This window comes from Macrotis lagotis, chromosome 5 (genome assembly GCF_037893015.1).
Source record: "Macrotis lagotis isolate mMagLag1 chromosome 5, bilby.v1.9.chrom.fasta, whole genome shotgun sequence".
In the NCBI taxonomy this organism is placed as follows: domain Eukaryota; kingdom Metazoa; phylum Chordata; class Mammalia; order Peramelemorphia; family Peramelidae; genus Macrotis; species Macrotis lagotis.
Genome location: NC_133662.1, coordinates 107,502,573 through 107,523,095, shown reverse-complemented (window position 1 = coordinate 107,523,095; position 20,523 = coordinate 107,502,573). Strand labels below are relative to the sequence as shown.

The following is a 20,523-nucleotide window of genomic DNA, read 5'->3' as shown; positions in this document are numbered from 1 at the left end:
ATGGGAAACTCCACAAGAACCTAGGTTTTTGGGAAGTGCATGGGAGGAGTTCAGGGTAAAAGTAATTAACTTCCCATGGCCTAAGATTTTTACAGAGAGCCATTAACAACTTCATAAAAAGTGTTCAAAATCACTAACAAGAAGAGAAAACCAAATTGCCACACATACACATTAAATTGGTCAAAGAAGCAAAAGAAAAATTCAGGGGAAAAACCCAACCAAAACAAGTACACCAAAGCACTACAATGGAGTTGTGAATTGATCCACTTCTTCTGGAAAATGATTTGGAATTATTAATCATGTATTTATTAGGGTTACAAATATAAAGAATGAATTAATTTTCACTTGTGCTGAGCTAACATTCTAATTAAGTTACTATTCTGTTCATATCCTTTGATTCAGTGATTCCAATATTGGAATGGGTGATATAGGAATAATAAGACCCCAGAGTATAAAACTTGAGATTTATTGCATTTTCAGCAAGGGAACCCCACTTGTAACATATTCCTAGAGTGAGATTTTTGTTATTCGGTCATTTTTAGCTGAGTCCAACTCTTCATGGTCCCATGTTGAGTTTTCTTGGCAAAGATACCAGAGTGATTTGCCATTTTCTTCTCTATATCATTTTGCAGATGAGGAAACTGAGGCAAAGAAGGTAAAATGACTTGCCCAGGGTCACACAACTACTAAATGTCTGAGGCCACATTTGAATGCAAGAAGATGAGTCTTTCTGGTTTCAGACCTGATACTCTAGCCATTGAACCAACTAGATGTCTAGAGTGAATTTACATGGGGTTTGTGTATGCTTAAACCAGAAAAGAGGGGGAAGGCTTCAAACAAATGGGAATCGAAAGGGGATGTCATGAGAGCTGATTGAATGCCTTAGAGGATTCCTGAAATTTGGGAACCTTTGAAGTCTCTCTGATCAGATGCTGTCACATAAGATGTTCTTACGGAGGGGTCACTGGAATGGGAGGGTGTCAAGAAGGTCATTGGGAGAGCTAATGTTTTACACATGATAGAGGGAGTTGAGCTCTTCTTGAAATAAATCTTTCTCCTCTATCCAATAAACTCCATTGGCTCCCTATCACCTCCAAGTTAAAATATAAAATCCTCTTTTTTGACATTCAAAGCCCTTCATAATCTGCCCTCCTCCCCTTCCAATCTTCTTACAACTTCCCTTGTAGTCTGAAACATAGTCACACTTGCCCCCCTTACTGTCCCATAAACAAGACTCTATCTTTTGTCTCCATATCTTTCACTACCTATCCTGGGTGTCTGAAATGCTTTCCCTCTTCATCTCTTCCTTCTGGTTTTTCTGACTTCAAGTTTTAGTTCAAATCTCACTTTTTCTGATTCCCCCTTTATTCTAATGCCTACCTCTATTGATTATCTGCAATTTATCCTGTATATAGTTTGCTTTTGCAAAAATTTTTGTATCTTCTCTCCCACAATAGTCTATGACATTCCTTAGGAACAAGAACTGTCTCTTACCTTTCTTTGTATCTTCCATACTTACTACAGAACTTGCCACATATAAATATTTATTACTTGACTACAGTCCCTCCTAGCTCTATCACCCTGTGATGATTTTAACTCTTCCTTGGATCAAGGATTTATTTGTCCATATGAAATCTGTTGATTTTGCAAATAAGAGTAGAAGGTAGTCCTTGAGTTCTTGTAGTTGTGGGTTGGAAGGCATCTTGAATTTTCACCTCAACTGTGACAATAACCCCTGCATGCATCCCTGCCTCCTCCCCTTAGCCTCTGTTCCCTGGAGGGAGAATGGAAGATGCAATTCTCTAGACCCATGGTCTCAGTGAGAGAATTAATCAGTTTTAGAGCAGAAGATAACAGTGATTTTCTAACCTACATCATGTGTCTGGATGGTATTTATATAAAAGTTAAATTGGAGATGTTTCTAATTAATTTTACACTTCAGATAATACCACTGTCTTTGCCGTTGACATTCTATCCTTAGAGCTGCTTCAGTGTGTCAGTGTTGAGAATCACTCTAGCACCAGTGACAAGGGATTTCCTATACTGTCTTGCTGAGGCTGCTCATCTTCCTTTCTTTTTCTTTTCCTAAGCCAATATAACTGACATCAGACTTTTTTTTATGGCATTGAAGAATGGGGCAACTGATTTTCATCATTAATTCTAGCCTGTGTTCTTTTGCTGGGCTCTTTCCTTCATCTTTGCAATTTCAGCTACTTCTTGGATGAAAACATTCTCTCTCAGTCTTATTCAGACTTAATTTAAAGCATCGATCTCATCACACTTTTCTAGCTGCAGGTGAAAAATAGAACATTTCACATGATTCCCAAGGAAAATCAGTTCTGTCAAATTCTCATTGCTAATTCATAAAGGGCACTAGCTTTTATTTTTTTCCCAAACTCGAGTAGCAGAAAAATCACAAGGTTGATTCCAAAGCTGTAGCTTCCCAAGGGACCAGAGAACACATTGTGTTCTCCAATCATATGAAGCAGCTAGAAGTTGCAATGGATGTAATGTGGGTCTGGAGCCAGGAAGAGCTGAGTTTAAATCTAATTCAGATACTTACTAGCTCTGTGACTCTGGACAAGTCATTTCACCTCTTTGCCTCAATTTTCTCAACTGTAAAATGAGGATAATAATAGCATCTACCTCACAAAGTAGTTGAAGATCAAATGAGATATTTGTATGGTGCTTAGTATAGTGCCAGGCTTATAAATGTGCCAAATAATTACTTATTTCTTCCCCTTCTTCCCTTTCCCCTTTTCCCCTTCCCCCCTTCTTCCCCTCTTCCCCTTCCCTTTCCCTTCCCTTTCCTTCCCCTCTCCCCTTCTCTTTCCCTCCCCTTTCCCTTCTCTCCTTCCCTTCTCTCCTTCCCCCTCCTCTCTCTCCTTCCTCTCCTTCTCCTTTTTCTTCCCCTTGCCTTTTTCCCCTTTCCTTTTCCCTTCCCCTGCACTGAAGTAGAAAACCACAAGTTGTCATGATGATCATGCTAATGATACTTTTCATGTACTACATTTTTGTTGACATTTAATCATAAATTTCTAAATTAATCTTTATAAGAAATGAGACTGGAGTACTAATCAGATTTAGAAGAGGGGCTAATTGCACCATAATCAGATGGATGAGCTGTTCAATATCTGATGTGAAAACCATGCCATGAAATGATGAGGAAGTGTCCAAGCAAAATTCCTCTTGAATTTCCTCCATATCTTTTATGCCACGGATTATTTCATGGATATTTTACCTCTAATTTAAATTAAAATCAAATATATTTATCAGTATCTATTAAAAAAAACCCAAACAAACAAAAATAAAGTAGTTCACCTTCTACTCAGGAAAAACTTGTGGGAAGTCAAATAAAATAAACCAGCATTCTTTACTATCCATGGGAAAGATAATAGGAAGCATATTCAATCTGGAGTCAGAATTTTTTGTTGCTTAGTCATTTCAGTAGGTTCAGTATTTTGTGACCCTATTTAGTGTTTTCTTTTTTTTGGGGGGGGGGTTAGGTTTTTGCAAGGCAAATGGGGTTAAGTGGCTTGCCCAAGGCCACACAGCTAGGTAATTATTAAGTGTCTGAGACCGGATTTGAACTCAGGTACTCCTGACTCCAAGGCCAGTGCTTTATCCACTACGCCACCTAGCCACCCCTGTTTAGTGTTTTCTTGACAAAGATGCTAGAATGGTTTGTCAATTCCTTCTCCAACTCATTTTTTACAGATGAGGAAACTGAGGCAAACAGGGTTTATTGACTTGGCTAGGGTCATATGGTTACTAAGTGTCTGAGGTGAGATTTGATTTGAAGATGAGACTTCCGGGCCTGGGATTTTATCCCCCAGCTGCCCTGGAGTCAAAAGACCTGAATTCAAGTACTGTATTTGCATCTATATGACCATAAACAAAACACTGGATTTCTCTGAACTCTAGATTTCTTCCCATGGTATTGAAAAAAAAGATAGAGCTAATGTTTTCCATATTAAATCTAATCAGTGTGCTTTGGGGGTCTTTCCTGGTTGATCTTCATCCTTGAAATTTTTTCAACCATATAATGAGGGATTTTATAGGATGATTTCTAAGGTCCCTTCAGCACTAGATTTACAAATTCATGGATTTTTTGAATTTAGTCAAGGGGGTTAGTTAGGTTGTCATGCGGATAGTTGGTCACCCAGATAAATGATATTCAGGATTCTAGATCTGGAGGCCTTCTAGTGGATCAGATCCTGTGACCCTTCTCTTTTACAAATGACTATGGTCACTGTCATCTGTTTCAGCAGTCAGCTCAATTCCTACAAAACTCAGAGTCCACTTGTTGCCAGAGATAGACAGTGGGCCAGGCAGCTGGATAGGGCAGAACTGAAGCTAGATCCCTAGAAAGATAGGAGGGAAAAGCAGTCAATGTGTGATTATCTATGTTTGATGCAGGCAAATAATTTCAGCCATGGAAAAGTTGTATTTCTCTTTTGAAGTCTACATATTTTACATTCACTGCACTTCCTGCACTAATGTGGGACTAAGATGGAAATTAATGTAGGATGGGCGATACCAATCTAACCACTAGGTTTCTCTCCTTTTTAAGACAGGTGATTGGTGAACTCTGGAAGAAGTTACATCAAAGATTACTTATGTTCAGCAGGGGAGTTCTGTAGTCACAAAGAAAAGGAATGGTAGTCTATCCTGTAATTTTTACAGTCACATTTACTGACACACGGCTATCAAATTCAGGCTGCAGCTGGGCTTGTCACAGTCCTTGGTCATTATGGCAGCCCACAGGGTGTCAAGACAATGCATTTATACATTTACAGTTGGGACTTTGAGAGTTATACATAATGAATTGATTTTAACAATTATCAAAACAGCCATGGGAGAATTTGGGCCCTAGTTGCAATACAATTTAAGCACTTGAGGATTGCAAATTTGATAATCAGATTTGAGGGTTTTGTTGACAGCAGAGAAGGGATCCATAATAGCCTGCGAATGGGAACAGCATAGCAAAGGAAGGGGAATCCTAAAGGAAGATGGTGAAAAAGAAAGGGATTATCTATGTGGCTTAATTCAAATACTCCCTTCTACAGTAGGTCTTTCTGGATTCTCCCAGTTGTTAGTACTGCATTCCCCCTCCTGCCCCCAAACTTGTATTTATTTTTAATATGAAATGGTGATCTTAAAGTCCCTTTATGTTGTAGCTGGATATATATATATATATATATATATACACACACACACACACACACACACACACACACACACACACACACACACAAAAGATCAAGAATATGGTTAGGGGTATAGGAAAAAATGAGGCTATTTATTTGTAATTCTGCGTGTCTCTTTCCCCTCATTCCCCCCCATTAATTTATAAATATTAAAAAATGAAAAATGTTTTTGGAATTAAAAACAGAATAGTTGGGGCGGCTAGGTAGCGTAGCGGATAAAGCACCAGCCCTGGAGTCAAGAGAACATGGGTTCAAATCTGGTCTCAGACACTTAATAATTCCCTAGCTGTGTGGCCTTGGGCAAACCACTTAACCCCTTTGCCTTGCAAACAAACAAACAACAACAACAACAAAAGAACAGTTATTGGGCAAGTAGCCTCATAATAACTATATATAGTTTAGTCTTCAGAGATTAAAATTAGGAAGAATGTTTACATTAAATGTTCGCATTAGAATGAGGTTGTCTAGAAAAAACAAACCTAATGACCAAGAAATTCAATCTGAAGAAAAGATTAAGCCTGAGGATATTCGTTAGCTGGATTGTACCTTGACATTCTAAAGTATCTAGTGTTTGTTGTTAGATCTATTCTTTTGTAGAGTTAAAAAAATAGTCTTTTAGACAACATTCTGATAAGGAACAAAATAGACCATTAAGTAAAGGAAAATAAAACGAAGAAACTCCTCCCTCCAATTATGGGAATCTATTACTAATCTTATAACTAAGGTAACCTTGGCTGCTTTTCAAAAAGGACTTAAAAGCCCTATAAGTCAAGGACTCAGTTGAGGTCAGAACCTTGAAATATGGAGATCCATTGTTATAGGCCTGTTGGTCCTTGGCTCACAGTGGACAATAGAGACTACATGTGGAATGAACAGTATTCAACTGAGATAAACAAGGAGCAGACCAGGTAGGAGCACAACAATGATATCATTAGAAGACATCAGTAACCCTACAGCATCACAAATGTTTCCTATGTGCTTACCCTTCAAGACTTATACCTTAATCATATATGTTAAATAAATGTGAGCCTCTCCACATGTTTCCTATGTGCATCCATTCTTCCTAATGATCTTCTTCTGGGATGCTGTGTGGCAAATTTACATTGAAAATGTTCTGTTACTATTTTCCTTCTTGTGCCACTTCTCAAAGGAAATGTGAGATGCTCAAGTTTAGAGAATCTACCATGTGCTCATATGGACCATTTGTGCCTGACCTGTGGTAGAGCATTCTGAGCTCAAATTTGTCTGATCAGCCACAGTTGGACATACCAGAAGATTCTAATATAGTGATATTGTTTTTGGTGTTCTTTAAGAATGAAGGATAACAATGAACAAACTTTACCATCTATTTAGATGAATTTACTTTGAATTAATTGTAACTGCTGGCTGACTGTTTAGAATAAATCCATTGCAGGAGCTCATGAGATATTATTTTTGGAGGTGATGAAAGACCATGGAATACCTGAATCTAGGGTAGCTTTCTTGGAGGGCTTCATTCAGTGAGTTAGGGTGGGATTTTCTAAGGTATTTTTGGGGACTTATCCAGGATTACCATCCTAAACACTGTGATAAAATACTGTTATTTGTTGTATAACTGTAATAAATAGAGAAGCTAACATTAGCAGTGTGAATACTTAAAACTGGTGAGATTTCTACAAGATTAGATATATGCAGGGGTCCAGCCTCCACAGGGTCCTTGGAACCTGACAGGAGGGATAGAGTTGGTGAAATGAGTTGAGTCAACAAGTGGGTAAAGGCAGGAGCAGGTCGACTGACTGCCAGCTGCTTAGATTTATTTTTATAGTCTCAGAATCATATCAAACAAGCAAACTAAAATCATTTCCTTGGTTACAAAAGTGTACAATTTTCATCATTAATCATATAGTTTATTTAGTTACAAGTTTGATCATGTAGTGGTTACAAGTGTGATTATCAGACTGTAATGACCTCAACCTGCCTGTTGCCTAGTTTGTTGCTGCATAGTAAAGTTATTAATTAAACAGAACTTTCCTTATAATAATCTTTGATATTTGTTTAATGGAATGCTTCTATGTTTTTGTGCTGCATATGTAATGTTTTTCAATATGCTCCCTTGACAACCTATAGTGAGGGTAGTTATGTTTGTCCACCTGTCCGTTGACTCCTTCAGTAACCAATTTTCCTTTCAGCCCTTGTTGGTAGACGCTACGGTTTCTATGACTTTTTATTCTTTGCCAATAAACTAAGGCTGTTAAGAGTTCACATATTGGTTACCTGTACTAACTATTCTCTCACCATCTTTATCATATATTCCTGTGTATGATAAGGGGGGGCAAAACTGTTCATTTCCCTGGAATTCTATCTCACCCATCTTGTATCTGGTTTCCCTGTATATATTCTGACATCTCCCTGGAACTCCCAGTGCTGTATCTTCCAAAGATTTCATGATGTTGAAGCCTTTTGTATGTGTCAGGGAGAGGCAGTCCTGTTAAATTTGGACAGAGTTCACAATCTGTTTTATTCAAGGAATTTCTCTGAAATCCTTCCTTTATAGTTCCACTTTATATATTCCACTATTAGGATGAGTAAGTTTTGCAATCAATAATAAACCTATAAATATGGGTATACAAACAGCTTAGAGACCTTGGCTCCCAACAGATATATCTTGGGGAAATTTGAAATCAGAGAGTCTCAAACTTTTGTGTCTTAGTAATGTTTTTTCAAAAAAACCCTCAGACCAAAAGAAATAATGAATAATTCCATTTTAGGTCCAAAAAACTTAATATTTATATCCTAATAATTTTGTAACTATTTTAAAATGTACATAAACTGAAATAAAAATGATAATTTAATTTAATCCTTATATAACAATACCTACTTAGTAAGGGAATACGTGTGCCTTTTGGACACTACACAACTTTTCAGTCTTTGAACTAAAACTGGGTGCTGCCACTCCATGTCTTATACCATGTTGATTTTCTTGCAGTACTTGCTTTTTATCATAGCAACTACTGAAAATTCAGCTTTGCAAACAAGAAAGTAAGCAGTTGCTGGAATAACAGAAAGTATAAATAAAAAAGGCATCTCAAACATTCAAAAATGTCATCAAAAGGAATGTAATGCAATCAGTGCTGAAACTATGAACTACCTTGAATTAATATCTTGCACAATGTTGTGAGTATTGTGTTTCCCTCAAAAATTTAGAATATCCATAGTACTCCTAAGGACTATGGCTTATAGTTTGGGAACCAAAATACTAAATGATAAGAACAATTGCTCATTACCCTTTCTGTTTTCAGTATACTAGTCACTATCTTAAAATCCCTGATATCATTAGCATTTGAGTTGAAAACATATCATGAGGTTTTTTTTTTTACAAAGAATCAGAGCTTACTGCCCAGAGACAAAACTCAAGCAAAAAAGGGAATATCCAAAGTCAAAGGGTTTAGACTAATCATAGAGAAAAAAGACATCCACAGGATAAGGAGCAGCTAAAGATGCTAATGGAATTGTAAAATCCCAAGCAACTCAGAAAGCATATCCATGCCCCTGGGAAGAACCACTTAAATCTCAATTGACTGATACATACATCCAAAGTCTTGCAGCACTGGCAAGCAGCTGGTATAGAAAAAATTGAACTTGCTGATATAGTGCCTTGGAGAGCCCTTATGTGTTTGTGTAATCTGAATCTGAAGACCAAGAAGTCATATAGCTGGAATGCTTGCAAATACTAGAGGAATAATTTGAGAGGTGGGTCTACCCCTTGAATGTCTAAATTTTTCAGTGCCACTAATCACAAAGGTAAGAAACCATCTATCTTTATCATGTGGGAGGAACATCTATTTTTTTAGGGTTTTGATTTGGTTTTTTTTTTTTATAAGGCAATGGGGTTAAGTGGCTTGCCCAAGGCCACACAGCTAGGCAATTATTAAGTGTCTGAGGCCGGATTTGAACTCAGGTATTCCTGACTCTAGGGCAGGTGTTCTATCCACTGCACCACCTAGCCACCCCAAGGGTGGAACATCTAATAAAGGTGCTAATAGAGGGGAGGGGGGAAAAGAGTGTTGAAGCTCAAAAAAGCAAAGTTAATTTGGACCAAGTGAGCAGAAGTATGATGTGTATGATAGGCACATAGCAGGAAATTAATCAATGTTTACTGAATTGAATTGAGGGACAATTGGTAGATTAGAAAAAGGTGACCATTCATCTCTGCACTGAATACAGTCTTTGGAACATAGTGGACACTTAAATGTTTTTTGACTGAATAAAAGGGAAGGCAGCTTCCCTCTGTATCCAGAGGGAAGAGAATGTATGACCTCAGACTTATCATTCTGTGCCTTCTCATTTGTAATATGTGGTCATAGTTTGGTACAGTGGAAAGAGTCTTGGTCAAGAGACCTAAGTTTGAATCCTGACTCTGATACTTAATGCCTGTATGTCCTCAGACAAGTCCTTTATTCTTTCTGGGACTCAGTTTCATCATTTGTAAAAATGAGGGAGGTTGAATTAGACAAAGCAAGAAAATATAAGAATGTCAGATTGCAAAGAATGGCTTAACTCATGAAATAATATCAATACTAATAATAACTCACATTTCTAGAGTTCTTATTATGGTGCCAGACACTGTGCAAAGGAAGTCCTTTATAATTATTATGTCATCTGATCCCCATAACCATCTTGGGAGGCAGATGTGATTATTATTATTCCCATCTTACAAATGAGAAAACTGAGGCAAATAGGTGTTAAGTAATCTATTTAGGGTCACATTTGACTAGATTTTAACTCAGATCTTTCTGACCTCAGAGTCAGGCTCTATATTTTGTGTTATTTTGACTTTGATTGGCCTTGGACCATATTATTATGCAAGGGCTACAGAAGCAGCATAATAGCCCATCTCTGGTTACCCTAATATAGAAGCAAGAAGTTTTAAGAAATATATAAATACATTTTTTTCTATATCTGCTACTTGCCAAGTCTGCAGGACATTGATTGCATATTAATCAATTCAGATTTCAAGTGGCTCTTCCCTAGGGGTCATAAAACAGTGGGCAGAATGGTTCCACTTGGAGAAGGAATCAGAAGTCTTAATAGAAAGCAGTTGAAAGGGCAAGTATAGATGAAGTCATTGGACACACACATGTTAGATGTACCTGAGGGTCAAACTTAGTTAAGTAGATGATGCTGTCCTTAGAGATGGTAAAAAAAAGGGATGGGGAGACTTCCACCAGAGAGTGTGGCAAAGGTTACCCTGGACCTGGATCTCATTATCAGTAGTTCTTGAGTATATTTCATTTAGATTCACAGGAGGCAAAATGATATAGTGTTAAGAACACCAACTCTCCGGCTTCCAATCCTATCTCTGATGTTTGACACCTTGTCATCTTGGAGTAGTCATTTAACGTCCCTAAATCTCAGTTTCCTTATTTTTAAAATGAAGGAGTTGGACCTCCAGGACCCTTTGAAGTACTTGGCTTATAAACTTATGACCTTATGAAGAAATTATTATAAAGAATGAAGAGGCAGCACCTTGCTGGATGCTGTCAAAGTGGACAGTGGATCCTAAGTGACTAATGTGTTTGTTTTTTAAAAAAAAATAAAATTAGTTTTTTAGAACAAAAATTTATTTAGAACAAAAATTTATTTTTTCTCAGTTTGTATATAATTTACATTTTCCAGTTTATCCCATCCCATCTCTTTTGTCATTCCTTATAACCAAGAATAAAAGAGAATAAAAATTTAACAGTCATCTAACAAATTAAAAAAATCTGACATTATCTACAAAATATTTCACATCTATCAGTCTCCACTACTGCAAAGAAGATGTGAAGGCATCTTAGTTCTCTTTGGAAACAAACTTGGTCACAACAATTTCAATTTTTAGTCAATTGCTTTGTTGTAATTATTTGCATTGTTATAGTTATTGTAGATGAACTGGTATGGCAGTTCCAGATGAACTGGAAATGGCAAACCACTTTACTATCTTTGCTAAGAAAACCTCAAATGAAGTCAAGAAGGACTCTGATATGCCTGAAAAATGATTAAACAACCACAAATAAAAATTATTGTCGATATTGTATTCCTGGGTATGCCTACTTCATTTTGCGTCAATTCCTATAATTATTCCCATTGTTCTCTGTAGTTATCATATTCATTGTTTCTTACAGTAAAGATCCCATAAGATTATTCTACTACATGCAGGTACCACAATATGTTAAGCAATTCTTTAGTCTATATGTACATTTATCAGCTGGGCACATACAGAGAGTCTTTGAGGATTTAGAAGGCAGTGTAGTATAGTTGAAAGGGCAATGACTTTTGTAGTTAAGAGGATCTGAGTACAAAACCTGACTTGCTCATTTACTTACTACCTATATAATGCCTATATTTGTTCAAGCAGGGCCTTGCCAGTTGTCCTGATCTATGTCTTGCCAATGGACTCCAATCATTCTGGTGGATAGAGTGAGGTTGATGACTTTGCACAATTCCAGTTCACTCAAATCCAATTCACTCACAAGTTAAGACATCACGCTCCTGATATCATTGCTCCCTTTTGAGAACAAAGAATGAACAATATTTATTCAAGCTATATTTTGTCATTACATGCATGCAAATTATATTGATAACCACAGAAGTGGTGAAGATTATTTGTATTAACCAGGGATCTTGGCCAACATCAAATGGAAGTATAGCTAAAAATGTGGACTTCCACCAGAGAGTGTGCCATCAATACATGTGATTTTTTGTTTCACTGAAACAATCCCTTTGCCTCAGTTGTCTTTGAATATATGGCATCATGAGTAGATTGTGATGAAGAACTATACGAGTAAATACAAACCAAAAGGTGAGAATGTTGGTCACTGTCAAGATAACAGCCAAAGGTGGAGCTATGTAATGGTGGACTACAACATGGAACTGGTAAGCACTGGGTACTTCCCCATACATTTTGCTTATTTGCCATGAAGGTATTACACAATTACTCTCTTTTTTTTTTTAGGTTTTTGCAAGGCAAATGAGGTTAAGTGGCTTGCTCAAGGTCACACGGCTAGGTAATTATTAAGTGTCTGAGGTCAGATTTGAACTCAGGTACTCCTGACTTCAGGGTTGGTACCCTAGCCGCCCCTACACAATTACTTTTGATATTTGGGTCAAGAAAAGAAATCTGAGCTAGCGAGAAAGATTTTACTGACCTCAAACTACAATGGAAATTTATTAGAAGGTTCTTCTGTGACTTGAACACTGTATTCAAAGGAAAGCTCTGGCTTAGAAAAGAGAAATCCTTTGGGCAAGTCAATGAACCTTCCTTTCTTTCATTTTCCCCAACTTTAAAACAAGGGAATTGGACTAGCTTCTGAGGGCTCTTCCAGTGTTTAAGATTTTATGGTTCATTCTGCATGTTTCCAAAAAATAAGATCTAACAAATTTTTGGAGCTGATGTGAGCATTGATTTCTTTTGTTTCTGAAAGAAGATAATAAAAATATGAGCCATGTCCTAGTGGTGAATATATTAGCGACCCTGAGGCCCAGGCAGAAATTCCAGTGGCATTTCTGGTGTCACAGTCAGTGAACATTTATTAAGCACCTACTATGTTCTTGGTGGTGCTAGGACTTCAAAAATAGGCAGACAGTCCCTATCATCAAGGAGAATAGATTGATCTACTGCAGACTTACTGTTATTTGAATGAGTGCCATGTTTACCTCCTGACTTGTGGTTTGGAGTTTTGGGTAATGGAGGAGATTTAGAACCTCATTATCAGTATGTCTCACAGCTGAGAGATTAGCTAAAGGAAATGTGATATTAACTAGGGTAACATAAGAAAAGTTTAGGAGATGTAGTTTCTGGGTAATTATTAATTTTATTAATTATGACTAGCAGGTAATAAAATGGTCATTGACTTTCTCTTGTAAACCAAAGATTAATCATGGAGGTCAATCAGCCCTTATATGCTCTTGGAAAAGTGGGTAATCCCAAAAGACCAAAATTAACTCTGAGAGGCCAATAATTAGTGAAATGATGAATAATATAATGAGAAGACTTATTCTATTGAGGAGCTGAAGATGTAACTTTGATTATGTCACTCATGGACAAAGAGAGACTCACCTTAAGTCAAGCCACTCCCTCTTAGAGCAATTTATTCAACACCTTAGATAAGTCTAGGTGAGGTAAATTTTTGGCAAGCTCAGAATTGTCCTTGGGAGAATGGCCTTGGAATGAGGAAACAGAAAAAACCCTAATCTTCTATTAATAACTTATTCTTAACATGAGAGAAAAAATTATTTTTCCCACTAGGCCATGACCACTCCTCTCACCAGAAATATGGACTTCATCTGTAGAACCACCCAGAGTTAGGGGCAGCTAGGTGGTGCAGTGGATAAAGCACTGGCCCTAGAGTCAGGAGTACCTGGGTTCAAATCCGGCCTCAGACACTTAATAATGACCTAGCTGTGTGGCCTTGGGCAAACCACTCAACCCCATTTGCCTTGCAAAAAAAAAAACATAAAAAAAAGAACCCCCCAGAGTTGAACTTGCACCATTTGGTTTGGATCCAGTTTTTATGTTGCCTTCTTCTGTTAAAATGGAAATATCTTAAGATCACTGACTGTGTTACTTATTTGTATCTATGTTTCAGGTCTTAGCATGCAACAAATGTATTATCTAAGTAATATACAGAACATTTTACATCATAACAACACAGTAGAGGAAGATACTATTGCTATCCCCATTTTACAGATGGGGTAGATAGAGTGACTTGCCAGTCATTGATGAATTCATATCTTTGAGCAAGACATAGGGATGAGACATTCAAGAGCTGGTGGATGATCATTACCAGGAGCTGACAACAGTCAGGAGATGAACTGATGGATCTGCATGAGGAGCAACAGTGAGAGAATGCAGAGATCTCATCTGATGAGGAGATTGAGAGGACAGAGGAATCTCTCACAACCCTAGATTCCTAAGTCCCTTGAACCCCTTCTATTGGAGAGCTATATTTCCTGTTAAACAGATAGAAAGGAGCAATCCAAAGTCAGCTGAGCAACCTATTTATTAGTTTTCCTAGGCTGTACTTTGTTATGTGGAAGGGGAGCTATTATGGAGGAGGAAGAAAGGAAGTCATTCAGAAGTAATTGTAATGTTTTTTTAAAAGGGTATAGATTTTCCTGTAGGCTTCCTGCAGAAATAATAACAAAACTATGGAAACTGTAAATGGTGAAATTAATGACTACCTGTCCTCAAAGACAAGAGAAGGCACTCTCCATCCTTACTTAGAAGGCATGGGGGAAAGGCCATGTATATGAAATATTGCCAACTTTGATTGCTGAATTGACTAGTTTTCCTTTCTTTTTCTTTCTTCTTTTTGTGGTTGAGAGATGGTTCTCTAATTGGAAAAGGGTAATTTATTGGGAAAGGGAGGTAATGTTAAAACAAGACATATATCTAATAGTATTTTTTTAAAAAGGGATTAGTTTGACAGTTGATTAAAGTATTACAGAAAGGACCCTGAGTTGCCCTCCGAAAGTGGGTTTCCAATATTCTGGATCATTCAGTTTCATCACCCACTACCATCATCTATGCCATTCAGAGAATGTCTCATGAAATTTGATGAGTTATCAATAAAATTGCTCAATATTTCCTCCAACAAATGTTAAAGCAAATACAAAATCAGAAGGAGACTTTTAAGTTTCTTGGAGATCTAACAAGAGCAGAGGCCTTGAGATAAAAGAGAATTCCTGTTCATAGTTGGTCAGATCTTCCTCAGTTCAACGTATCTACTAAGTAGAGAGTCTTCCTGGATCACAAAGAAACTATGGGCTATGCTATACAGAGTTACCCAAGACAGGTCATAATGGACAGGTCATAGTAGACAGTTCTGACAAAAGATGATCCACTGGAGAGAAAAAACTATTTCCGTATCTTTGTCAAGAACACTCCATGTACAAATACTAAAAGATATGACATTGGAATGGTGTGCAACGGTCCATGGAGTCATGAAGAGTTGGATATGACTGAACCACAAAAACACATAGAAACCTTTGTGCTTGTCTTGGAGAGGCACAACGTTTATGCAGGGTTCAATAGAACCTTGAGTAACTTGGTTTATGTCTGCTTAGCTGGAGGAGGAAAAATTTTCACAAAATTTGTCTTGCAGGATGAACAAAAATTTGCAATACAAACATTATGTTTAGATTTGAACAGCTTGCAAAGGGATGATGCTCATCTCGGGCAATTTTTGTTGTTTTTGCTTTCAAATGTCAAACAAAAGCTTTATTTCAGTGATGCTTTGGTGTGATAGAAAGTACTAACTTTACCCTCCTATAGTTTTGGAAGGACCATTTCAACATCATTGGCTGCCTCAAGATCATTGACAAAGCCTGGGAGGGAATCACCAAGCATACACTCATTTCTTCTTGGCAAAAACTGTGACCTGACTATTCTCAAACATGATCTTGAGGGGTTCGTTCCTGAAAAGGAACCAGTCATTGATGAATTCATATCTTTGAGCAAGACATTGGGACTGGAGACATTCAAGAGCTGGTAGAGGATCATTACCAGGAGCTGACAACAGTCAGGAGACAAACTGATGGATCTGCATGAGGAGCAACAGTGCTCTCAATCTGCATGAGAGCAACAGATTGCAGAGGATATCTCATCTTATGAGGTTGAGAGGACAGAGGAATCCCTCACATCAAGTGAGATTAAGAGGTTTATCAGATATGGGGAAAAGTGCAAAATTTTGTTGAAAAACATCACCCAAATTAGGTTGTAATAATGAGAACCACAGATACTTTGAATGAAAATGTCACATTTCTGTGACATTCTGAAAAACATTGAAAACAACTGTTGTTACATAGATTACTAGTCAGAAGTTAACAAAGAAAAAAAATCAGTGAGTCAAAACATGAAAATGATTCTAAAAAATGGAAAATAAATGAAGGTATTAGGTATTAGTCTTACTTTTAGTGAAAGTAGCATGTTGAAATCGATGTTGAAATCTCAGATGTTCTCATGGAAGGAGATTCTTCTTCCAAGCAATAAATCTTTCTACTCTTCTCTTCTCCCTCTTGCCAGCCACACTTCTTCTCAAAGATAAAGTGCAGGTTAATTTGTTTTATTTTTGGTTTATACTGTGTACTAATCATTGCAAATTGTATTTCAGGGGCATTAGGGACAAAAAAACTTAGAATTATAAATAATTATTTTTATATGAATATTTTTGAGGATGTAGTAGCGATCATTCGACTTTACATTATTTCCTCTGGGAAAATTTACTTTGCAATATGAACGATAACATGACAAAATCTCAGAATGAATTAAATTTGTAAACCAAGGTCCACTATTTACCTTCATAGAACTTTTAGACTAATGAAGGGTTACAGAAAGCTGAGATTTATAGAATACTATAAGACTTACAAAGTATTTCCTATTATATGCTTCTCACAACAACCCAGAAGGTAGGTAGTACAAGTATTATTAATCCCATTTTGCAGACATGGACAATTGAGACCCAAAGAAAAGTGATTTATATAGTCATAAAATTTGGAATCTAAGGGGATTTTATAGGTGACCTAATCCTACCTCTTTTCAAATGAGATAATATTTGTTAAAACTGGCACATAGTAAGCCAATATAAATGTTTATTGTCTTCCTTGATACTTATTTTGCAGATAAGGAAATAAAGACCCAGAAGTCTGTGTGCTTGCCCAAGATCACAAAGCAGTAGAGTTAAGTTTTTGAATCTGTATCCCTTGAATTCCATCTGGTTTTCTAAGTTGCCCATGGATGTATAAAAGTCTTAATTTCCAAAATCAAGAAACTCATCCAGTTTTAAGAGAAAGCCAAACTTGTGTTGGCAACACAAAAGCAGGGTTCCAGACAGATAAACTGTTTTACCAGATGCAAGGACTCACCTGAGAGTGTTATGGAGGGGGAATGAATGCTCATGTTGGAGATGGAAGAACTGGGTTTTAAGCTTGCCTCCAATACTTCCTACCTCAGTGATCTTGGGTAAATCATTTATTTTCTTTACCTGTAATATAAAGGGATTAGACTGAATGACCTCATAAATTCCTTCCTGTTTTAGTTTTGTGATCCCATGCCTTCTGGAATTCAGAGGAAATGGTAGATTATAATACTGAAAATACTTACATTTCTTTTTCTTTACATGATTGCTTTAAATAAATATTTCATGGTTCATATCATTTTTATAGAATTGAAATTATTAATATTTACACTTGTTTTAGTTAGGATTTTTTTTTCTGAAAGAAAATCCTACACAGTGGACTCTCACCAAATGATTAAGAACTTCACCTAGTGCTAGTTCACTTGAACTGTGGTCAGCAGTTCCAGAATGGGTACTCCATTTTCCTTGGATATTGTGTTCAAACTCCTTTCTTTGGTATTCAAGGCCCTCTACAGTATGGTACCACTTTATTTTTTTTAGCCTGATAATCACATTATTTGTCTCCGAATCTTCTATACTTTAGCCAAACAGATTAGGTGACTTTCCTATCGTGTAGATATTGATTAGTCGAAGAACTAAGAATTGTAAACTTTTAAGTCTAATAATCTTTCTAGTGCACCAAGACCTAATTTTTGAGCTTCCTATTCCATAGACTCATGATAATCCAGTATTAGAGGGATTTTATATTTGTAAGATACTCTAAGATCAGTTTTCCTTGAATTCATCTCTTCCTTACCTGTTTGGTCTCTGGAGTTGGGAGGACCTGAGTTCAAATATGACCTCAAACATGTACTAGCTTTGTGACCCTGGGCAAGATGCTTAACCCTTTTGCCTCAGTTTCCTCATCTGTAAAATGAGCTGGAGAAGGAAATGGTAAGCAATTCCAGGATCTCTGCCAAGAAAATCCCAAATGAGGTCAGACATGACTGAAACAACCCAACAACAGGTGCTTTATATATTTGTTGAATTGAGCAGAGGGATTGATCTTAACAGCAAAAAGTAATTTTATATTTCAGAATATTTCAGAATTGTGAACAAATTCTCAGCTCCATCCTCAACCCCTTCCCAATATATCCTATCTTCCTATACAGTCATGGGCTTTAGAGCTAGTACAGACCTGAAGCATCATCCAGTCCAAGTTGCTCATTTTATAGAAAAGGGGAGAGATTTTGCATTCACTATCACAGAGATAATTATGAGAAGACCTGGGACTTGCATCTAGACCTTAGAACTCCATACCTTGAAGTTTTTTTCACTACTTCACACAGAGGGATCTTGCTGATCTACCTGCATTTCACTATTCCATGAATTGGGTTTCCTACCTCTACCCCAACGTTTGCTTCTTTAGATTGCCATGCCATTAAGGGCCACTAAAAGGGTTTGGTATGGGGCAATCCTTCTTTGGCCAGGGAGATGTATTTCTGGAAAACAAGACTTCTTGGAGTCAATGATAAGATAGTGGGAAATGAGAAAGGGGGCAAATATAGAAGAAGGGGAATTATAACTGCAAGATGTGACAGCATTCTAATGGTAGAGACAGCCAGGTATGTCTGCTCCATTTCCAGCTGTTCAGCGTAATGAGGATGGGGAGATGGAAGGAAAGTGCCAAGTAACTGAGCAACCTTCAACTTGGTTCACAAGATCATAAAATAACAGCATTGAAAGGAATTTTTAAGGATTATCTGGTCCTATTTCTTCATTTGAAAAATGAGAAAAGAATAGAGCAGCTTATTACTGAGAATTAAAATGTGAACTCTTTGAAGGCAGGGACTTGAAGGCAGTTGATTTGTGTGTGTGTATGTGTATGTGTATGTGTAGGCGTGTGTGTATTCCCAATTAGTCAATAAACATTAAGTGCCATGCATAGCTCAATGGATGGGAATAAAAAGAAAGTCAAAGGACAGTCTCTGCTTTCAAGAAGTACAGTCTAAAAGGATAGACAACATACGAACCAATATGTACAATTTATCTATAGGATGACTAGAAAATAATGAACAGAGAGAAGGCATTAGCATTAAGGGAGGTTAGGAGATGCCAGGAGGTGAAGATGAGGAGGAAGAACATTTCAGGCATGAAGGACCATTGGAGAAAATGACCTGAGCTGAGAAAGATGGAGAGTCACTGGATGTAAAAGTAGGGTAACTAGGCTGTGCAGTGGATAGAAGACCAACCCTGGAGTCAGGAGGACCTGAGTTCAAATTTGATCTCAAATACTCACTAGTGACCCTGGACAAGTCACTTAACCCTGACTACTTCACTTCCAGGATCATCTTCAGTTATCCTGATACATGGCTACTGGACTCAGTTGGCTCCAGAGGAGAAAATGACTTAGCACAGCTCTCCCTCACTCATATCCAAGTTCACTTGCTTGTCATGGCTTCATCTCCCTGATGTCATGGTCTTTTTCAAGAACAAAGGACAAACATCATCATGTGGCCTTAGTAAACTATAAGAAGATAGGAAAGGGGTGTGTGTGTGTGTGTGTGTATGTGTGTGTTTTGCCTTAATGTCTGACTACCTACAACCCAGAACCAGATTTTCACATTGCCAGGCTAGTGCCTAGCCTTTCTAATTCCAGGTATTGGGCTTCTTTTTCCTGTCCCCTCGCCTTTTAAAAACAAAGAACAAACCGGTGGCCCCACAGGCAGCAGTGGCACCTACACCCTTCCCATCCCCCAACACTACCCTGCAGGCTTTGTTATTGAGTGTGAGCTGGAATCTTGGAATGTGACCTAACCCAGAACATAATCTGCTGGTTTAGGAGGCGTCCCTGGAGTTGCAGGACACTTGGGAAGTTAAAGGCAGGCCCTCAAGCAGCATTTGCTCCCTACCTCGAAGGAATGCTGTCAGGATTAATGAGAAACTCAACAAAGATCTTAATTGACTTGTTAACTGAGGCTTTTGGAAAACGGCTGGGAGACTTTTGAGGTGTTCCATTTTGAAACCATCAGAGGGGGAAGGGAGGTGGCTAAGAAAATCACCCAGAGCTGTTAACAAAAGTGGTCCCTTCCAGAACAGGACTAAATTGTTGTTGCTTTATCAGGGTAGCTGTGAAAACAGCTGCCTGCTGGGCCAGCCAGGAAAGACCTGCATACCACTAATGCAATGTTGGCAGAGCTGGGAATTGATCTAATCATTTTGGAAAACAATTTATAGTCATTCAAGAAAAGTCACAGAGATTCTGCTGCTTGGCATATACCCCAAGAAAGTAAAAAAAAAAACAGAAAAAAAAGTTTCCCATATGGAAAAATATCCATAGGTCAAGAAGCATGAGGATTGAGAAAGGATGATTAAATTTGATATTTAAGACATTATTGGTTCTTTTGGGGAGAGCAGTTTTAGTTGAATGATGAGATCAAAAACACACTTGCAGAAAA

The 20,523-nt window shown here is 37.5% G+C and overlaps 1 long non-coding RNA gene across 2 annotated transcripts in view; it reads right to left on the bottom strand.

Moving 5' to 3' along the window:
• The window catches only part of LOC141489832 (uncharacterized), a 37,205-nt gene that overhangs the window by 4,716 nt on the left and 11,966 nt on the right, over positions 1-20,523 (bottom strand). For both annotated transcript variants that reach the window (XR_012469000.1, XR_012468999.1), the window contains exons 2-3: positions 17,094-17,212; positions 16,141-16,262 (exon numbers count right to left, since the gene is read on the bottom strand). This is a non-coding gene — a long non-coding RNA (uncharacterized LOC141489832). The remainder of the gene's footprint in view (positions 1-16,140; positions 16,263-17,093; positions 17,213-20,523) is intronic.